The sequence below is a fragment of the Pteropus alecto genome, unplaced genomic scaffold (genome assembly GCF_000325575.1).
Source record: "Pteropus alecto unplaced genomic scaffold, ASM32557v1 scaffold68, whole genome shotgun sequence".
NCBI lineage: Eukaryota > Metazoa > Chordata > Mammalia > Chiroptera > Pteropodidae > Pteropus > Pteropus alecto.
In genome coordinates this window covers 1,469,545-1,491,552 of record NW_006441386.1, presented here as the reverse complement: position 1 = coordinate 1,491,552, position 22,008 = coordinate 1,469,545, and the positions used below count along the sequence as shown (strand labels likewise).

General features: G+C 44.5%; 1 protein-coding gene across 1 annotated transcript in view; it reads right to left on the bottom strand.

Annotated features, from left to right (window-relative positions):
* CALN1 (calneuron 1) overlaps nt 1-21,758 on the bottom strand; it is a 514,614-nt gene extending 492,856 nt beyond the window's left edge. Inside the window, exon 1 of the mRNA XM_006918522.1 lies at nt 21,649-21,758. The gene's annotated coding sequence lies outside the window, so the exon portion shown is untranslated. The remainder of the gene's footprint in view (nt 1-21,648) is intronic.
* Between the last annotated feature and the right edge of the window lie 250 nt (nt 21,759-22,008).

Sequence of the window (22,008 nt, the reverse complement as noted above, 5' to 3'; positions counted from 1 at the left end):
TGTGTGTAAATTAAGGGAAAAGAAATATGCTCTGGATACATGGTCAGCTTTGCATTTAAGTGGAGCTGACATAATAGCATTAGCTAAGATGAGCAACTATGGAAGCCAGGTTAGAAACTAGAGCACAGGACAGGGGTCTTTTCTTAGCTTTTCTGAGCTGAGTAAGATAGCATAAGAGGGTTTCTGCCACCCTTGCTATGATCATTGACATGGCAACTAGGCCTATCCCTACAAATATGCTCAGGGCTTGGCATTAGTAGACACTTAGTAAATGTGTGTGGAATGAATGTCTATGTTATTAAGTCGACTATCTACAGAATGTGCCACGAGGCATTCCAAACAGTCCTCCCTCAGTGAAAATCATCCCTTCCACGCAAGCCTATTATATATCCAGAATGTCACAGTTTTAGACACTCCTTTGGTCCATGGCTTTGCTATAGCAATTGTTCTCAAAAATGGTGTCTCCATGCAATGGTTTGTCATAATTGTTTATAAAGTAAGTGACAAGAGGATTATTACGAACAATATTAAACCAACTTAAGAGAAGTATGTCATTAGTCTTACTTCATAATATAGACTAGTAACATAACCAGAGAATCTTGCATGGAATAGCAAGAAAGAAGGGGATGACTGCTGCCTCTCCCTGGTCTTGAAAGGCTCAGGTAATTTCAGCCCTGCTCAATGTTTGAGTGTGGCAGGCAGGCCCAGCTCTGCTTGGTGTTCAGTAATTCCACCAGGCCCAGCCTCCAAGCACCAGGTAGCTCTGTAGGGACCCCATACTGCTCCCCACCACCTAAACCTCACACAGTCCCTGCCACCTCAGCCCCACATCCATCCTCTGACCTAAGGACATGGGACTTGAAGTCAAATCATGTCCTACTTGCTGTGTTGGCAGAGGTCACAGGAACTGGCATCCCTCTATGCAAAGCACCTTTGTTCTGAACCCCTCACAATCCGTACCACATGATACAATGTTTAATTATTTTCATATTTTAACATCTCTGAATTCAGGCCAGGTTTACAATCACTGACATCCTAAATTAGATGAAATATCTAATAATAGTTGATACAAAGTAAGTACTTCATGCCAAGGCACACTTCTAGGTACTTTACAATAATTTATTAATTTAATCCTCATAATGACCCTTGGAGGCAGGTACTGATATTAATATTTTAGAGATGAAGAAACTGAGGCACAAGGCACAGAGCTGGTGAGTGGCAGAGCTAGGAACTTGCAAGCTGTGCTTCCAAACACTGCTCATCACCTGAGCTCCCTATTAGGGCACATGAAGTTTCTGCAAGTAAGCTATGGGTACGCCAGGATCCCCAGTTCTCGGGATCCACCAGAGCATCCTGGCAGGGTCCCTCGGCCACCAGCAGCCTCTCTCTTTACCTAGTGCACTAGACATATGTCACTTCCCACATGTACCATAGCCTGAACGTGATTGGCAAACACAGCACTCTCCTGCTTCTCCCCAGCATTTCAGGAACTCTGGGGGCCAGGAGTGCCATCTTTGCTTTCTGAGCCTACCTTTCTGTCATGAACCCTGTGTGGGCCCTGATCCCCTGCCTCCTGCACCATGTTCTCCTCACTGAGGAGCTGCCCCCAGGGTACCCAGACTCCCAGCTGGGATCAGGCCACATCGGAGTTCTTCCCTTGACAATAAAATGTACTCAGATGGCTCCTAAATACGGACTCAGAATGCTGACTGTGCCAGGATTCCCCGCCCAGTTCTCAATTGTCATCTGTACCACGCCTGAGCCCACATGCCCTTTGGTTTCTGTGCCATCAAGGTCCAGCTGCTGGATGAATTGACCCACTAGCCCTGTACCCCAACCATGCCCCATTGAACCTGTTTTGGAAAAAGCAAATTGGGACATAAAAAATACCCCACATTCTAAATCAAGCCACAGGCCTTAATCAAAGTCCTTTGTCCCCAGCTCCAGGAAATTTCCAGGACTAGTCAGCCATAGGACAGAGAAATCTCCAGTGCCCCCAGCAGTCTCTGGAAGATCCCTCTCCCACCCCTATAAAAGCTACCAGATCATGGAGGCCACCGCCCCAGGCCTGGCTTTCCAAATAGGACAATATTCATCCATTTGCCTCCTGCCCACAGCTGGTCCTGCTCCTGAAAGATCCCTGAGAATGTCCCCTGAAAACCATGCAGGCTGGCACCCAGAACCCACCTTCAGACCTGGGGGCTGCCTCATGCACTGATATCTGCTTTTTCGCTGCTGGGCATCCTGGCAGAGGTTGCTGAGACCGGTTCTGCTTCACACATGCACACACACACAGTTCCCTTTCCTTCTGCTGTCTCCAAAGCTTTCTGCTAAGAGTAACCTATTAAAATTAAAATGCTCCCAAGAGTAATTAAGCTTTGGCAGCTAAAAATTTAATTATCAACTAATACCATATCTTCTCATCACCCTCACCAGGTGGGGAGCAGCAGGGTAGGAGTTAGATTCACATTCTAGAGTCAGACTATGTAGAGATCCAGATTCAGGGACTTTAACAGGAGGCCTGGACAGTCCACAGTGAGAATGGAACTGAATCGCTCATATTGTGTGCCCACAACAGGGCTGAGTCCTTACCAGGGATAAAAATTATATGCCAAAATCAAAAAAGCGACCTGCAAAGACCAACTCAGTCATTCCCCAGTTCACAGTTGGAAAGACTGAAACTCAGAGAGGCTGAGAAACTTCCAAAAGTCGCACAGCTTCTCACACAGGCCAGAGACCTTCTTGATGCAAGACACCAGGAGTTCTTGTTGTGGGTGGTGGAAGGACCTTCATGATGCTTCCCCTGATCCCACCACTGTTCTCACCCTCCCACCAATATGGAAGCACAGAACTTTCCAGAGATATGGCAGAGGAGCAGAGTTTGGAAATGTCCAGCATAAACTGCCAATGAGGATAATCCAAGCAAATGTTTGAGAGAGGATGTCTGAAATTTTTCATAAATTGTCCTTCTCCTGGGACCGTTGAGAGGTGGTTGCTGTGGACCAAAGAACATGTGCTCTGTGCTCCTAGCCTTCCAGCTGCTGAGTCTGTCCCTTTCTTAAGTGTTTTTGTTGTTGTTTATTTGATTTTTTTTCCATTTTTTGGCATGCCTGGATAGCCTGAGACTCCCAGTAGTCATTTACTTTCTTTTCTTTACTTTCTTTTCCCCACGGCTGTCCTCTTGCCTCCAAATGTACACCCTGAATTCCATGTGCTCTGGACTGAATTAAGTCCCACCCCCTGCCAAATTCATAGGTTGCAGCCCTAATTCCCAATAAGACTGTATTTGAGAACAGAGCCTTTAAAAAAGTGATTAAGGTTAAATGATGTCATAACTGTAGGGCCCTAATATAATAGGACCATAGCTTCATAAGAAAAGGAAGTGACCTCTCTCTCTTTCTCTTCTTTCCTCCCTCCCTCCTTCTCTCTCTCTCTCTCTCTCTCTCTCTCTCTCTCTCTCTCTCTCCCCACCCCCACTATGTGAGGACACAGTGAGAAGTTAGACAGCAATCTGCAAACCAAGAAGAGAGGCCTCATCAGCACCTGACCATGCTGGCACTCTCATCTCAGATGCCAGCCTATAGAACTTTGAGAAGATAAATGTTTGTTGTTTAAGCAAACTTAAACAACACTCCTCTCACACACTCCCATTTGGGTTGATGGTATCTTGTTATGTCGCCCAAGCGAAGACAAGTATAACATACTTTTTCTCACCTAGGGCACTAGAGTCTAAGTTACACTAGCGTGTGATCTACTGCTGATACATTAGCATTGTCTCCTTCTTTTTATAAAACAAGGTGTGGTGACTCACATGCCTACAGGACTGGGTGATAGTGGAAAGAGGCAAAGCAGCCAGATGTCAAGCCAGGAGGTGGCAGGAGACCATGATGGGATGGGTCACTTTGTCTAAGGATGGAGCCACAGCTCACCACCAACTGACAATTACTATTAAGGCGTATGGCCCAGCATGGCCAGATGTAATGTTTAAAGAGAAGGTAGAAATCCAGATTATTAAAATAGTAAATCAGCTGATTTTTAAATGCTGGCAACTACTTCAAAGTGAAGAAACAACAACGCAAACACAACAATGCAGGACTAATCGATAGCAAAACAAGGCTTTTTGTGGGCTGCCTCTGCCTGTGAGCCACTAGAAGCCAGAGCAGCTACTGAGATAATGGGACCCAGACCATGGGAAGAGGCCTGTGAGAATGTGAGTGACTGTGGGGTATGGGATAGGCCTGACCATGGGGACTTGATCGTGAAGGACAATCAGGCTGTCTCACCTGTGGCTTCCCTCACCAGCAGTCACCCAAGAACCTGTCTCTGATGTATTTCCCTTGGTCTAGGACCCCTCCCATCTAGAAGCAGCACAGAAACAAACAGTCAACCCCAAACTCAATTTGCTTTCACATAGTGGTGCTGCTCTTCCCGAAGCTGACCACTGATGCTTGCATGGGCCCCTTCATTCTAGCCTTGGCACTTTCCAGTTCCACCAGCAACATCACAGACAGCATATGATTGCACTGGGCTGCACTGGGACAGGAGGCAGAGAAGTACAGGGCAGCAGAAAGAAGCTACAGGGAGCTAAGGCCAAGGCCTTGGTCTAGGGTGTGCTTAGCCAAAACATGTTCCAGGTGCCAAGTCAGCTGCCAGAGGAGGCTCAGCTTCTCAGGAACTCCCAGTAGAGACCAGAGTCTAATCCAGGCTGGAGACTAGGGGGTGTGCTCAGTAAGTACAACTGAGGAAGGTTCGGTCTGGCATCTGGAGACCAGAGATTTGAGAAGGACCAGTGCCATTTGGTCCCTTCCTAGAAAGGATGTGGGCAAGGCCTCCCATGCAATGGGATTGGCGAGGACTCCTGTTCAATGGCCTTTGGCTGCCCAGTGGATTGAAGCCTGTGGTCATCAGCATGCCAAAAACATCCTGCAACCTCTACTTCACTTCTATAGCCCAAATGAGACAAAAATTAAACACTAGATAACAAAGTCAGGGTGCAGCATCACCACTAGTCTGTGTGGAGAAGCCTACAACAGGGTGGGAGATGGTAGATCAGGATATAAACTAAAAATGACAAGAAAATTGATTACAGGCCTGTGCGGGCTTTGCTCCCACTGCACTGCAGATCTGGGTTCTCACTACTCAACTTTCAGTTAGCCACCAGTGTCCTCTGCCAGTGCTGGTTCTTAGTGGTTATTCTAACAGGCATTATATTTTAATATGATTATGTTCAATCCAGTAAACGGAAACAGATTTGTCCAGATGTATAATTAGTTTCTAAATACTTACTACTCTGGATGGCAGTGTTGGCAGAAGCTCTGAGAACAGAGAGGAGTCCATTAGTTCTTTATGTCCCTTGGTCATGATTGAGGGGGGCACATCAATGGATCCGGGGTAACCCTGACTGCCCTGGGACACACGGGCCTTAGACTCCAGCACAGCAACCTTGTGCCCTGAGCCCCACCTAAGGATCCTGGAGCTTCGGAGTTCCACCTGGAGCTCCCCACTCTGGCTGTTCTTGCCTACTCCTCATCTTTGGTACAAGACTGTCCCCCCACTCCCACTGCAGGGCTGTACAATAGTCTCCACATTCACCATGGTGTCCCCAGAACCTGGCACAGGGCTGCCTGTAGCTCTGTATTTACCACTTCTGGGCAACCATCCTTCTCGGCCTCTCCCAGCCTCTACAGCTTAGAGAGGGCTTTCCACGGGGATAATAACTCTTTTGGCCAACCCTATCTCGGTGGACCGTCAGTGGTTCAAGCTCTCTACACCCTCAAATGGTAACTGCTTGATGGTGTGGCAGTGCTGACTCATTTAGGAGCTCAGAAGAAAGATCTCTAGCAATGCTTGGTCTTCCTTCCCTGGTGTACAGTGGTGTTTCAGAGCAGGGCATTTGCTGGTCATCTTTATCTCAGGGCTCCTGTCCAGGTCTTCTCAGATAATCCTCGGAGGCTGGTTTGAGCAGCGCTGGTTGCCTCTCTTAGTTCTGTCAGGGAGAATAGTGGTGTCCCATAGACCATACTCTTTCTCAGCTGACTTGGAGTCATCCCAGGGACCTGCCCTATTTCCCAGCATTCCCAGGGTGGGCGTGCAGATCAGGTGCTCACTGTGGCCCTAACCCTACTCCTGACCCCAGGCTTGTATGAACGCATAACCAGAAAGTAACTTGAGGAAAAGAGGCAAGATGTAGCCAAAAACATAAGTTTCAGACACAATCAACACTCTACACAGCTTTGCTCCAACCCAGGGTGAAAAAACTACCTGATCTCACCCTGCACCCCATAGGCAATCACCTGCTGCAACCCCATACAGGTCTGTGATTTGCTTTTCACTAAGTAGGTACTGCATAAGAGTTTTCCAAGATTACAGATGGAGACTTGAATTTCAGGGCTCTTTTATCCTCAACTGTCCCTGAAGTGGGATTGAGCAGGGGTGCAGAGAAGGGGAGAAGCTGACACTCACCTGGAGCACCTGGTCCCCAGGGTAAGGGAATTTCCTTATATTACACAGGCCCAGCAAGGGCAATGGTGCTTTGGGCTGGAGAGGCCTGCTTCAGCTTTGGGGGGACCCTCACATAGAAACCCAGCAGGTCCTCACTGCAAGTTTGCTTTCCCCTCTGCCTTTGCAGAGCTGGCACCAGTTTGGGAGCTGACAGAAGTGCAGACCTAGAGCAGCCATGACTTTTTCATTTCTACTTTTAATGTTTTGTGTAAATTTCCATCTTTTCATCTTGCTTTTCTCTTTTCTTTACCTTTCTGTTTTTAACTTGTCTTGTTGACTTTATCTTGGATACCAACCTCATGGACTTCATCTTATTTTTATCACCTAAACTTTATTTTTACTGTGTAACTATTTATTCAGAATTTGCATTTCTACTTTATTCCCTTTTCCCTTTACTCCCTCTTATTTTTCTTTCTATCTCAAGTTGCAATTTTTCTGCTTTCTGCTCTTCTTATATCATTGTACGCATGTGCTCCCTCTATTTTCCTTCACCTGCTCTTTTCTTTCTTGCTTTTCTGAGGAGCCAGCAGAGAGCCTAAACCCGGGGCAAGGAGGGCCAGGCTTCACACAAGTGAGGTAGGGTACCTTCTTCCTCCTCTCTAGTCCTTCCAGAGCTGGCTTGCCAGATAACCTCACCCTTGGGACACCCAGAAGACACTGTCTCTTGGACAGGGCAGCATCTATCACTTCCAACAGGGTACACGCACTCTGCAGAAAGGCCTGCATCTCCATGTCCCATACCACCTAGGCATACGAGAAGGAGACCTCATGTTTTATAATCCAGTTTCTCTGGAAAATACATGCATCCAAATTGTGCCCTCCCGCTAGCCAGTGGGAGGGGCCCGGCTTCCTGCTCCTGAGCGGGAGCTCCAAGATCAGCCAGGAAAGGCAGCAGAGACTCCAGCACCAGCCTCTGTCATGTGTCAAATTCCAGATTGAGACTCCTTGTTTTGAGGGATTTTAAGAAGGTACTTCTTAAGTACAAATTTCCAGTTATAAAAATAGTCACGGAAATGTAAAGTACAGCACAGGGAAAATAGTAATATTATAATAACTATGTATGGTGTCAGATGGGTACTAGACTTATCAGGGTGATCACTTCATAAGTTATCAAATGTCTAATCACCATGTTGTACATCTGAAACTAATATAATTTTGTATGTTGACTGTAGTGGAAAAATTTTTTAAAAGATACTTCTGCTGAGCAGCTCCTCCAGGCTCCCTTTCTCTTAAGGCAGAGGCCTTAAGTTTCAGTGTAGTGCTAACATCTGGGGCTTTTACATATTTAAAATATTTTAAAGCTTAAAATTTCTAGAACTGGTGGCCAAAACTTTTAGTGCCCTGACCTGATGATGCTTATAAATTGTGAAGGTAAATTTTGGACATACTTACCCCAGCCAGCATTTCTGAATTATCTTGTCTCTAAACCATGGGCCTCACAAAAATAAGAAAGTGGTGGAAAACAAGATTATTTTGTTCTACTCGTCTTATTTTCTACCTTTATTACTGAAGCTTGTTCTAGATGAACTGCACAATTCTCAGGACTCAGGTGAGACTGAGGCTGGGCCCATTGCTAAAGATTCTTTCCTGGGGATAAAGCAGCTGCACAGTGATTTAATGAGCTTTCAGGCTCCAGGTCTCCTGGCATGACCCTCCCATTAACATCTATCTTGCTGGAAGACCTCAGAAAGAGGACGCTTGCTACCATGTCTATCACGCCTGCACCGTGTCACTGAGGGCTCCTCTTGCTCAGTTTCTACCAGGGACGGTGATCCTCAAATGGCAGGTATCTATGGTAGCACTCCTCATCTGTCATGAGTTCTAGCACAGCTCCAGGCACTCTGGTCTGCATAGCACTGTGAGTACATTCTTGTTCTGGTGGATTGGCCATCCTTAGTTATGAAAAGTAACATATACTATCATTATTATTGCTGCTAATGTTGATTGAGTGCTTCCTATTGCCAAGTCCTGTGGAGCACTTTGCAGACCCTTATTTCATTTAGTATCTCCTCTGATTCTCTCAGCCACTTCATGAAGCAGGAGGTGTTCTTATTCCACTAATGGATGAGGAAACAGGGATTAAAGAGATTGCAGAATGTGGCTGATGATAGACACCCAGAAAGTGGCAGAGTCAGATTTGAATCCAGGCTTGTCTGTACACAGAATCCAAAGCATGAGCTACCCACTGCCCCTCTCATCCCAGGGAGACAGCTACCTATTGGCTTTGGGAAAAAGTTTCCAATAATTGTAACAGCTGTCTCCCTCTTTCCAAGGTGCACTTTAAAGATCCCAAACGTCTCAACAGCCCCAGCCGAGATGGAGCAAAATGCCTCAGACCAAAGATGAGCTGCCGCCCCAGATGGAAGCTTCTTTGTCGGGCTACGTTGACATCCCAGCTTAGTCCAGGAAACCAGGAGGGGTTTTCTGCTATTGTCTTCCAGAAAATGAAGGAAATGTGGCAGGATATGAGGTCCAGACTTGAGTCCACTTACCCCAGGACTGAATGCAGGAGCTCCACCTGGCTGAGGGACAAGAATAGAGTGTGGGTCTGGCCAATCTGGCCTGACAAGGCTCTCGACCCATTGATGCCTGCTAGATCCCTACTTGAAAAATTGTGAGCCCAAACTTCCCAGGCCAGGCTCCACAGAGAGACAGAGGACTGGGCAGGGCTGTTGTGCTGTGGCTACTGGGCGTTACTTATTATCCTAAAAGTCATCTCTCAAGAACCACTCTGTTGACCTCTTTCAGGTCTCAGTTATGGGAATAGTAACCAGCTATGGTCAGCACTGACCCCTGGTGTTTGCTGCTCATCCAGACTCTACACTACGGAGGTCCATCACCCATAATGGGTGAGGCCTGTTGTGGGCACCACTCTTGCCCAAGCCTCTGTCTTCCCTCACCTGGATGAACACAACAGTCTGCTTCTACTCCTGCCTGTTCTCCACAGAGCATAAAATAGATCATATCATGCCTTGCTTAAAATCCTCCTATGATTTCTCATCATATATAGAATAAAACACCAGTGCTGTACCATGGTCTATGAGGTCTTGTGTAAGAGATGTTGCCTTCCTCTCTGATGATCTGCTCTCTTGTCCCCACTACCTAATTTCTGCCTCTCCAACGCACTAAACGCCTTCCCGCCTCAGTGTGTGTATACCTGATGTTCCCTCTAGAGCCCTCATGCCTGGATCCATTAACATCTGACTTCTCCTTGTCATTCAGGTCTCAGTTCAATGTCACCTCCTAAGAGAGGCTCTCCCCAATCACTCAGGTGAAGTACCTCCTTCACATACACACTCCAGACACTCTCTGTCCTATCTTTTTCCATCATAGCATTTATCACTATCTTAGAAGATCTGATCTGACTATTTATGTATTTATTAAGTTTGGGAGTTCTACTTCTAATAATCACAGAGTAGCTCATATTAGACCAACTATCTTACAAATATCAATTATAAATTCTGGGCAACATATTAAAAGATAATGCCCAAAAGGCACTGGATAGTGACCAAAAGCAAGAAGAAACTGAAGGGGAGTTGATATTTTAAAGCTAGAAAGGCACCGGGTGATTTCCATTTTTATAGTTTTCACCTGAGGGCAGGCTCCCTCCTTATCTCCACCCTAACCTTGTCACAGTGCCCTGTAAGGCAAGAAACTGAAGTCTTAACTGTCAGGAGACAGAGTTCAGGGCATCATCAGGAGCTAGAGAGTATGAGGGACATTCCGGAACAGAGTATTCTGGGGAGACCCAAATATTGTGAGTAACTTTGCAAAACTCCTGGTCGAATCCCAAGCTACATACCCAGGACAAGATTAAAGCAGCCCAGTTAGGCTTCAGAGAACTGAATGGACAGGCTCCTTAAGCTGCTGTCCAGCCAAGTTAACTTCCTGCTAAAACAAACAAACCAGCAAACAAGTCAATATTCTGCAGATAAACATAACAGAACCCAGAGTCTCTATAACGTATCATTCACAAAGTCCAAGGCACAATTCAAAATTACTGAATGTACAAACAAGCAAGAAAATATGATCAATACTCAAAAGAAAGGAAACTTAATGGACACCAATCTCAAAATGATTCAGATTTTGGAATTAGCTCAAAATCATAGAAGAAATATTTGGTAAATTGTGACTGTCTGTCATTCACTATAGAATGTGAGCTCTATAAGAGCAGAAACCTTATTAGTTCTGTTTCTTGCTCTATCCTCAGTACCTACAAGAGCAAATGGTGCATAGAAAGCACCCTAAAATATTAACGTGGTATAAAGCAAGATTGTATCTTTTCCTCCTTATTTTCTGTCTCATAATTTGTGGCTTTTCTTAGATGAACTGAACACTGACAGAGAACAGCATGATCATTATTCTCTTTTGAACAGAGAATGGTTTTATGTTCATGAATTAGTAGTAGCTGATACAGACAAGTGGTTTTGATATCTAATTATTGCCAAAAAGAAAGCTTGTAGATCAGTTATCTTGAAACACGAATCACCATTTTCAAAAAAAAAAAAAAATTCTTCATCATTGAACTAAGTAAAAAATATGTATATAAATATATCTCATTCCAGGACCTAGGTGTTTAGTTTGTGGTCAGTTTATTTCAGAGGAAATTAAAATGTCTAAAGTTAAACAATGAGATTTTATGGCGAGGTTAATGACTCTGTAAAGGAGAGGTAGTTGTTCACATTTTTCTGGATTAAAAGTTTTTCTGCCATAATCAGAGTTTGGAGAGTTCTTAGACCCTTGGCCTGGTCTCCACATGGGACCCCTAATTCTCCTTGAGGAGTTTCACAGCCTTGCTCCCAGGCAGGTTAATATTTTAAATGTGTAACAACCTTTAGGGTGCAGGCACTGACCAGACAATATAGATGTTAATCGAATACCTACCAATCAAAAGAGATGCCAGTTCTAAGGAAATGGTCTGACAGTAGCTATATCCTGAATAGTGTTCTGTTCAGGAAAGTGTCCTGGTCACCGCCTCAGTTTTCATGAGAGGATTTCAGTGCCACTTCCAGCTCTACCAACTGTTAAAGCATATGGGGTTGTACCCAACCAGCAGCCCAGTCCAAGCACTTGTCAAGGAAAATTAGCTCAAAATTCATTGCCCAATGCTCACACTGTTGGGAAAACAACCACCCATCGAATTAAGTCGATCCATTTTTCTAAACCATGACTTTTAAGATAGTAGTAGGGAGCTTTCTTCAAATAAATCTTATGAAGAGCCCCAATATAAAAAATTACAAGAACAAAGTTGAGGGTCTGGGGTATAATAAATCCCCAGTGCACCCCCATCCTTTACCATCCCCCCAATACACGCATGCGTGCATGCACACACACACACACACACACACACACACACACACACACACCTCTAACACTGTAGCAACCTGTGACACCATGCCATGGAATCACTCATCATGAGAACATCTTGAAAGAAAAGCAACCTACCATAGACAATCTAAACTCTGATTAAGATTGAGTCAGATCTTCAGAGATTGTTTTGGGGCAGCTCTATGTCCTTAACCATCCCCCCTATATTGAAGAATGTTCCAAGAGGCAGCCCTATTAAACTTCTTGCCATATAGATAGTAAGATCATTAGAGACATTGCTTGTTGCACTACACATGTCCTCTCTGTGAGGACCCAGGAGAATATTTCTCTCTGCTGCTAGAAACAGGGATAGCTGTGCCTTTTCTGAGCAGTTGGTTTGTTCTTATTACATGGACGCTAGGTCTACAATAAAGGACTGTTTCTTTCTCTGTGTTGGCTGAGAGAAAGCTCAGGACCATCTCTACCTCTAGCAAACATACAGGATCTAATGTCATGAATTTTGTGTCCTAACCTCATTCATGCATCCATCCTTGCTTTCTCTTTCTTGTTTTTCCTTTGTCTTATTTTCTTTGTCCATTTAGTTTTTATTTAATTTTGTCTTACAGTTGAATACGCATCTTTGTAAACTGCCTTGCATCCTTTCTGGAACAAAGTAGAGAATATATAAATAAATCCAAAATGTGAGGTTTCTGCAGTGCCCCAAGGCTCTCTTAAGTTGGCCACTTTATCATCTTTTTCAGCAAGCACCAGCTCTCACATTGGCAATTTCACTATGTTTTAAAATGAGAAAATCACTTTGTCAGGCCAAAGAGATGATGCTGATAAACTAGCTAGATTTCACTTTATTACCTATTGATGTAATCTTGTTATCTTCTGTGTACACTATGTGACCATGCCAAGGGGAGGTGAGAAAGGAATAAATCTATCACTCTGTTTGAATCCAAACGTTTGCTACTTTCTCCATGTCCTCCATGGACTACCTTTAGGCTTCGGTGGCGCAAAGGGAGGAAAAGGGGAGATTCGGAGTTTGGGACAGTCATTGGAACTTACATTTCTGCTGGTGTAATTTCATTTTCTCCAAATCAGTGACTGGAAAGGGGAAAGTACTCTGTACCATCTTATAGCTTTTAAAATATAGGTCACCCTCCCCACAACTTCCCACTCAAGTAGCAGCCTTAGTGTCCCAGAGACAGAAAAATGGATTAACTAGTGTCTCATCCAACCACAGGAAAGTAGGACCTTGACCGCTGGAGTACTCCCCAGCTCTTAGTGTAATTGTGAACTTTGAGGCTCAGGTGTCAGTGGTATCACATACATAGGGACTAAATAGAAACAGGCTAGAACAGTACCTCTCCCAGAGGGACTGTAAACTAAGGAGATCTCCCACACTGACCCTGGGTTTGTCAGTTCACATGGACCACACAGATCATGACAAGGCTGGGAGCTCCCCAGTATCAGGGCCCAATGCCCCCAATATCTTGAGAGGTGCCTGTGGTTCCTGGATGCTCTGAATAGAAATCCACAATGCACCCCTAGGGCAACTCTAGGGTGCAGTGGCAGAGATGCAAGAACACTTTCAGCCTTGGCATTTGGTAAACATTCTGAGTTTTTTCTTTCCCATTTTTTCTCTGGCAGAGGTATCTCCAGCTTCAGGTAAATTTACAATCTAGCTGATCTCAAGGTGACAAAAAAAGACCCAGGGCTAGAAAACCACTAAGGGTGTTACTCAAAAGCTCAAAAGCACCTCTGAGGGGGTCAGAACCAGTGTCAATACAGCAGACTAGGACCTGACTGAAAATGCACACTGGAAGCCCTCCTCCATCCTGAGGTTTCTACAGAGCATCTCTCTCTGCAGCGGAAGAAACGTCATCTTCCAATTTCCCACAATTAGACAGCAGGGAAAACACGCTAACCTCATTTCTGGAGAGTGCTTGGGAAGCCAGGACAGCCCAGTGACCAGCTCTTCAGCGATGGATCAATCAGGAAACAGCCTTAGCTGAGCTGAGGAAAATTGGACACCTCCATTTGGTTCTCAAAAGGCCAGGTGGGAAACAAGCCTGCAGGTGTGACAGAAGAGAATGCGGTGGAAGGCCCTCTTAGAAGCTTTCCCAGCTCAAGCTCACACTCGGTCCCAGGATCAGAGAGGGTGAGTAACCAGGCTCCAAGACTCTGGAGTAGGGCAGGCTGTTGTTAGTCTCAGAGTACAGCCTGCCCTACTGTAAACACTCTGGACAAACACAAGGCCCCACTTATACACACCTCCCTCAGCCTTCCCAGGACTTTCTTGAAGTGGACAGATGGGCTTCTCTTCCCTGGGACTGTGACTTAAAGCCCTGGAGAGCCGTGGGCATCAGCATCAGGGAGAGGCCGGCCATGCTCTGTGAATTTGTGGATTTGCTGATACACTGGGACTCTGGAAAAAACCAGGAGCCGGCTCCCAGCCTCTCTTTGACAGAGTCACTTCTCATCTTCTCTGCCTTCAGGCCAGGCAAACAAACACAAGCAAAACTCAGTTAATAACATTTTACAATAAATTTTAACAATTTAAGAGTCTGGTACAACTTTATTATAGTTTTTATTTCACCACACTAATTCAGTGTGTAATAGCCTGCCAGAGACACAGATTTCACTTGACATATGCTCTGAGCACCAAGATAATGGAATATGCTAAAGAAAAACCTCAGGTCACACCCAGCAAGACTTTCCTCCTTCCCCTAGGGATCGGGGACAAGGATCAGCTCTCAGAGTTGCTGGAAGTCAAATATAATAATCTCTGAGCCCTAGCCTGGGTCCAACCAGAGAGTTTCCCTGTGACTCTCTATCCACAGAAGGGGGTGGGATATAACAGCATAGACTGTGCTGTGTTTAACAACAGCCTGACTCTGCCAGGATTAGTCTCAGAGTACAGCCTGCCCTACTGCATTCCTTGGATCTTTGGTGGTTAGAAGGTGGAATGGCTCATCTTCTCAGGGCTGGCAGCTGGCCACCTTCACCTCATTCAGGAACCTGAGGGAAATGAGAGCACCACCCAAAAAAATGTTCCTAGGAGCCAGGTCCAGTTTTCCTCCCTCTCTCCTCTTTTCTCCTGCCTCACTCTCTGTCACACCTGCCCAGTGTTCTCAGAGTGTGGCCCCCAGACCAGGAGCCTCTGTATCACAAAGGAAGCTGTTAGAGATGCAAATTCTTGGTCCCACCACAGTCCTACTAAATCTGAAATTAAGGGGGTGGGGCCAGGGAATTTGTGTCTTAATAAACCCTCCCGGTGATTTAGATGCATGCTGAAATTTAGGAAACCTTCGAGTTTGAGAGATCTAGAGGGAGAGATCTAGAAATGCCTACTGAAGCTATGATCCAGCAGGCCAGAGACCTGGGGTTCAGCTCTGCCACTCCTGTTCCTATCTTGACAGGAAAACATGGGTCTCTGTGTCCTCATTTGGAAATAAGGACACAGACTGCACACTAGCTAAGGCCTCCTGCAGCCCTGACATTTTTGGACAGATGGCTGAAATAAAATCAAGCAGATACCTCACAATGCCCCTCCTTCTAGAGAGAGGCCTCATTGAATCACATCCTAGAGTGGGCTCCCCACAGGGGCTGTGCTTGCTAAGGGCCATCTTGGCTTCAAAACAAAGGAGAACAATGACAAGGAAAGGGTTCCACAATCAGAAAAAATTTAAAAGAGGGAGAAACCAAGTTAAGCCAAGTATGTGTGTATATGTGTGTGTGTGTGTGTATGTGTGCATGTGTCTGCGTGTGTGAGTGTGTCTGCATGTGTATGTGTGCACACGCAGTATGAGAATTGATCTAGGTCCTTGCTTCTTTTTCTTTTCTTTCTCCTTTATGTCTATCCTCTCTTTTGACTACCTATTTCTCCAATAGGTAGAAATGATTATGCCTCCGCCATTCTATTGAGAAATAAAACCTTTCCTTACATTTTGCAACTTTCTCTGCCTACCACTCTTTCTCTTCTTTCCATGAGAATGGACCTTCCTTAAATAGAGGCCTCCACTCAAAGCCATCACTTCAAAGCTCCAATTCCATTCCTGACCTCCTTCAAACTGGCTTCTGCCTCCATCACTCCAGGAAACTGTGCCAGATGCTTCCTGCTTTCCAAATTCAAGGGTCATTTCCCAGTCCCTGTGTTGCTTGATCTCTCTGGTATTTAACACACCATCCTCTCCAGGTTTTACCTTCTGACTGTCCCTGTCAAGCTTCAAATGATGCTGAAGGACTCCACTCTTTGCCCTTTTTTATCTTTAGCTTCTAATTTTATATTTTTGTTTCATTGCATACACACAGACATGTATATGCTCTCCAAAATAAGTTGTGGAAATAGACATGGTACAGTCTACCTAATTTTTTTCACTGTCTCTTAAATGAAACTCCAGAAGAAAACTTTTTTAGAATTAAATGGCAAAAACTCATTTTCCTTGAGAAACTCACATATCATCTTGCAGGCAGTGAAACTCAAAAAGCAATTTCCAAAAAGCTTGGAACAGGCAAATTGATCATTTCAGTCCCTGTGGAGAGTACTGACTAGAAACGACTACAAAAGGACAGACTGGGGCATGAATGTTGTATTTCTTGATCTGGATAAGGTATTCGGTTTGTAAAAAGGTAGGGGTCCATGTAATTATGATATGAAAACTTTATAGATGTATATTATACTTCAGTAAATTTTTTAAGAGAAATTTCCTTTTTTTTTTTCTGACCAGGAAGTTCTGATCAGATTGATGGTTCAATTATATTCTTATACAAGAATATATGCTCTTTTGACCTGTATTTGTACATTTTATTTTTTCACCTTGCTCTTTTATTCTAAATTGTATTTTCCTTAATACAAAATTTTTATCATTAGTTTATGGCTGTATATTTCACATTCCATTGTATATATACATTAAAATGCTTTATGGAAGTAGAAAAGTAGAAATAAATAGATATTCTTTCAAATAGAATAAAGTCTATTCTTTTATCTCTACATCATTCATACCTGGTATATAGTAGTTGTTCAATTAACATTGAAAAAAAAAACAGTTTATCTGTAAAGGAAAAGAGAAAAATGGGGTAAACACAAGTGAAGCACTTAGGAGTCAAGAAGGGTTATTTTTAAGATGAGAGAGACCCGAGCAGGTCTCTAAGGAGATGAGAAGAAACCAGGAGAAAGGGGTAAGGTGAAAACAGGGAGGGTGATCTATGAATCTTCCTCTAGGGAGAGGAGAGGAAATAGAATACAGGAAGGGGATAAATTGTCTTAAACAGGAGAGACACTCTTCCTCAGTCTCCTTAATTGGTTTTTCCTCCTCTCTTTAACATATAGTTTTAATGCCTCAGAATTCAGTCTCTCCATCTATAACTCATCTCCTGATGATCTCATCTAATATAGCTTTAAATACTATCTGTACTCTGATGGCTCCCAAGGTCCTGTATCCAGCCCAGATATTGCTGTGAACTCAGGACTGCCTACTCAACATCTCTGCCAGGATGCTTAACAGGCTTCTCAAAGTTAACATGAGAAACACCAAACCCCTGATCTTCTCCCAAACCTGCTCCACTCACAGTCATTTCCATTGGAGACCAAAGAAGCTCGAGTCATACTTGACTCATCTCTTTCTCTCGCACAATTATCTGATCCATCAGCAAATTCCATTGCTTTCAGAGAGAGAGAGAGAGAAAGGAGAGAGGAAGGGAGGGAAGAAGGGAGGAAGGGAGGGAGGGAAGGAGGAAGGAAGGAAGGAAGGAAGGAAGGAAGGAAGGAAAGAAGGAAGGAAGGAGAAGAAAAAAAAGAAGAAAAAATGTCCAGAAATTCTAGCACTTTTCATACCTCCACTGTTCCCCTTCTTCCAGACACCATCCCCTCACTGAGATATTTATCCAGTTGAACTTATCTAGTTGAACTTTCTGCTTCCACCCTTGCCACTTACAATATTTTCTCAACACAATACTTAGAAGAGCTATTTTTAAATGTCTCTCCTCTGCTCAGAACCCATTCCTAATTCCATCTCACTCGAAGTAAAAGCCAAAGTTCGGGCAAGGCCTCAAGAGTCTTTATTCCAGTGCCACATTCTCCCTCCTCCTGTTGAGGATTGCACTCGCCCAGGCCCATCACTGTCCCTGCACCCAAGCCTCCTTCTCTGCTTTATTTCTCTCCCTAACATGCTATTTGCAATATACAGTTTACATTTCTGTTGCTTATTCTTGTCTTCTCCACTAGTTGAAAATTCCACAAAAGCAGGGGTTTTGTCTAGTTTACTCACCGTTGTATCCTCAGAGCCTAGAACACAGCTTGGCATACACTTGATCACAATACGTATTTGTTGTTTTCAATTTTCCCAAATTATTCTCTTGCTTAAAATTCCATTGGTGACTCATTATCTCCCTCAAAATAAAGTCCTCTCCTTTGCAGGCACCCAAGACCCTTTGGAATCTGACCCCTGTCCTCTCGTCCTCTCTGGCTTCCTCTCTCACTATATTGCCCTCCAGAACACAGCCAGTTAGAATTACCCGCCATGCCCAAAAGTGGTTCTTCCACCTCTGGCTTCTACTGTGCTACTTCCTGTTCCAAGAATGCCTTTCCAAAGGTATCTCTTTTAGGACTCATTTTGGGGGTCACTCAAATGAGTTACCTGAGCCCAAGAAGCCTTTCTTGAACCCAACTGACTCCCATGGTAGATTGGACTCTTGCCTGTCATAGCATGGACACACTGTTTACTCCTCTGTCCCCTACTTGAGAGCAGAGATGCTGTCACTCTTGTTGGTATCCCCAGTCCTTAGCCAGGGAGACCCTCAGTAAGTGTTAGATGGTAGCAGTAGCATTAGTTGTTGTTGTTGTTGTTATCTGTGATATATATTTATTAAACCAATGATTCTCCCCAAAAGATACTATCTACATATAGACCAACTTATTGATTAATTGGTCTACATATTGATTGACTCGTTCTACACATCAGAGTGACAGGATAAGTGCCTCTTTCCTCCTTGAGCTGACTTCCCTTTTCAAAGCCTCTTCTCTTCTTCAAAGCATGAAAAAGAGAAAGTAGAACATTATGAGGGAAGGCAGAAGTCACCTCTACACTCCTTACACTCCTCAGCAATCAGAATGGCTTCAGGGACACTCCTGGAGTCCACAGGCACCTGGTATAAGTACTAATCCAGATGTTTTTTTATTACAGTTCACAAAAGGATATATTTTAGTCCAAGTTTATTACAGCCATGGGACTCTTTGATCTCCTGGCTCAGCTATATTTCTTAAACTGAGTGAGAAGTGGTTTCACTTAGTCATTAAAAATCACCTATATTGAAGGTTAAATACTACAGACTTTCATTCCTTCATTCGATAAACCTTTATGTAGTTTCAGCACCATGCCAGGTCCTGTGCTAGCCATTGGGAAGGATATAATGACATGGAAAAGTTGTCCCTGCCCTCAGAGAAGGCAGGGTCCAGTGGTCCGTGAAGGAGCCATTAAACTTATTTAAATAGTTCCAGAAGAAAATTTCTTTTGTACCTGCTGTGCTCACAGACTTTAGCTAAATTATTTCATTTAATCCTGACAACTTTACCATATTACAAATGAAGAAACTGAGGCTCAGGAGATTATATATCTGGCAAAGGCCACACATGAGTAAGTGGTAGAGTTAAGATTCCAGTGACGGTCTGTCACTTCCTGATGGCCATGCCCTTTCCACTCCACCACCTGGTAATGGGATTGCCCACCAAGGCCATGAAAACAGTACCCAGGGACCACAAAACTGTACAAAGTTGCCAGATCTAAACAAACTCCACTGAGATCTATTTACAGGTTCTTGAAAGCCAGCAGCAATCCAGTAAATTAAAAAACAAACAAACAAATAAACAAACAAAAACATATTCACACATCATTACATTGAAAAGAAAAATTGACACAAAGAAACAGTCAACTTATTTCCTTTCTGTTCATATGTCCCGCCAGTCCAAAGACACAGTTAGTGACATCTCTCCCAGGCCCCTCCCTGCCCTAGGAGGGATTTTATAAAGCCCAATTTCTTCGGGTAGAAGAAGAGTGTTGACTTGAGCAATAGTACCCAGAGAAGCAGAGAGCCTATGATGTTTAGTTCCCAGGGGGATAGGGAGGGATGAGCTATGAGAGGAGCTCCTGGGTTGGATCCTCTGTCTATGAGCTCAGGAAATTACCCTGCTTACCATGGCCACAATCCTACTTACATCTCCAACTCCAAGTGAGAGCCCAATCCTCAGCAAAGCCATTCACAGACCAGCTGAAAGCAAAGCCCAAATGGAGGAGAGTACCAAACCCAGAATACTGCCTTCTGTGGGCCTACTCTCCTCATTCTGCATGGGGCTTCCCACGTCTTACCTCTGTGAGGCTTTTTGTTTAAGGGAAACATCTCTCCCTGCTGCCTCCCTCAGAATCTTCAAATTATCACACAAACCTACCGATAGGCCAAGTGATTAGGAATTCCATCAAGTGCTCCATTTGTAGGCTTTGAATAGTCTCTCCTACCGACGCATTTATGCCACAGCTGAGAGTTTTATTATTCTGAGAATACAAATCACATTGTACCCACAGTGTCTGGGAGGCAGATACGCTGACTTCTAGACATTCACCCAGAGAAAGTTCTCATCCTTTGCTTGGGGACTGGAAAGGATTTAGCTGCACACACCATAACTACTGTCTGTGTAAACAGTTTAGGACTCTGCAGGCAATAACTTTGGGGGGAAATCCCACTCCTGTGAGCTGTGTTTTGGCTCAGATCCCTCTCAAGACTTAAGAAGCAATGTTAATCATCCAGAGCTTTTTCAAGATCCTGGAAGAATTAATAAAAGTGTTTTCCCTCCTAAGCTACTCTTCTGGGGGAGAGGGTGGTTATAAGCTCTTCGACGCCCCCTCTCAAGGCACATGAACCCTTGCTCTGGACTCTTGGGGACTGCTACTCAGGCTCTCTGCCAGGGCCTGGATTTCAGGGACATTCGTGAAGTCATGTCAAGCTGATTGAAAGGAAACCTTTCCTTCAGGTATGCCTCGAGAAGAGCATTTTACCCTGAAAGAAACTCTGGAGGCAAAAACAAATCAATGAAGGATTTGCAGATAGATGTTCTCTGGGCTCAAGTACAATTTACAAAATGCAATGTTAAAGAAGATAAATCTCCTTCCTCACTCTGCCAGGCTAGAGCAGATTCCTGAATAAAAACAACTCTTCGCAATAGAACCTTAGACTCAACTAAAAGTGAGTTTCTTCAACAGGCACAGGGAAAGGGTCTTGAATTCCTGAAATCCTACAGCAAGCATTTTATTCTAGCAGCACTCAGAGGAAAGGGGAAGGGTGATTGGAGGACAGGTGTTCCTGCCGGGACAATGTACAGAGAGAAAGTTGTATGCAACGAGTTTTTTAAAGCATAGCGGAATAGCCAAACAGCCATCTTCAGACTGACCAAGTGGCAGCTCATTGATTTAAGGAGCAAGTCAAGTCAGAGTTATGCCCTTTTAATTCTAACCTGAGGGAAGGGACCCAGCCAGGAGGAAATGGTTTTGCATGACCCCAAGCTTGAAGAAACATGTTTCCTGTCTCCTTCAAGCCCCTTTGGCAGCTGGGTGAAGCTAGATCCAAAGTAAACACATTGGGAGTTACCTCCAGACCCCCTAACCCCTTCCCTTCCTCCAAAACCCATGAAAGCTTGATTTGTCTCAATTAAACACAAGCTGGGAAATTGGAGAGGAGGCAGAGGGGAAGAGGGAAAGGAAGGGGGGCCAGGCAGCATCCATGCAGTCAGTTTATTATTGATTTAGAGCCACACAAGCCCCAGAGTGCCATCGACAAGGATCATACCTCCTGCTGATCTCGGGGGAAATTCTCCAAGATCCATAGCTGGGAGTTAAGGAGAATCTCTAAGCCATCAGGAAGGAGCAAAGCACTGCAGCTCCTCAGAATGATGGACCAGGGCGAGCTTTAATTAACAGGGTCTGATGCCTCTTCTTTTTTGGTAACAGAGCAGATTTAAAGGGCTAGAGTCCCAATTTGGAGGGTGCCAATGCTGCTCTTGCTGCTGCCGTGGCTGCTGCTGGAACAGCGTCCTGCAGACCTCTCATTTCAGCATGGAGATGGAGCTATGAGAGTGGAAAAGTGCAGCCAGGAAGGTCAGGGGATTAGAACCACAGGACATCAATGGCCTATATGCTGTCTCCCAGA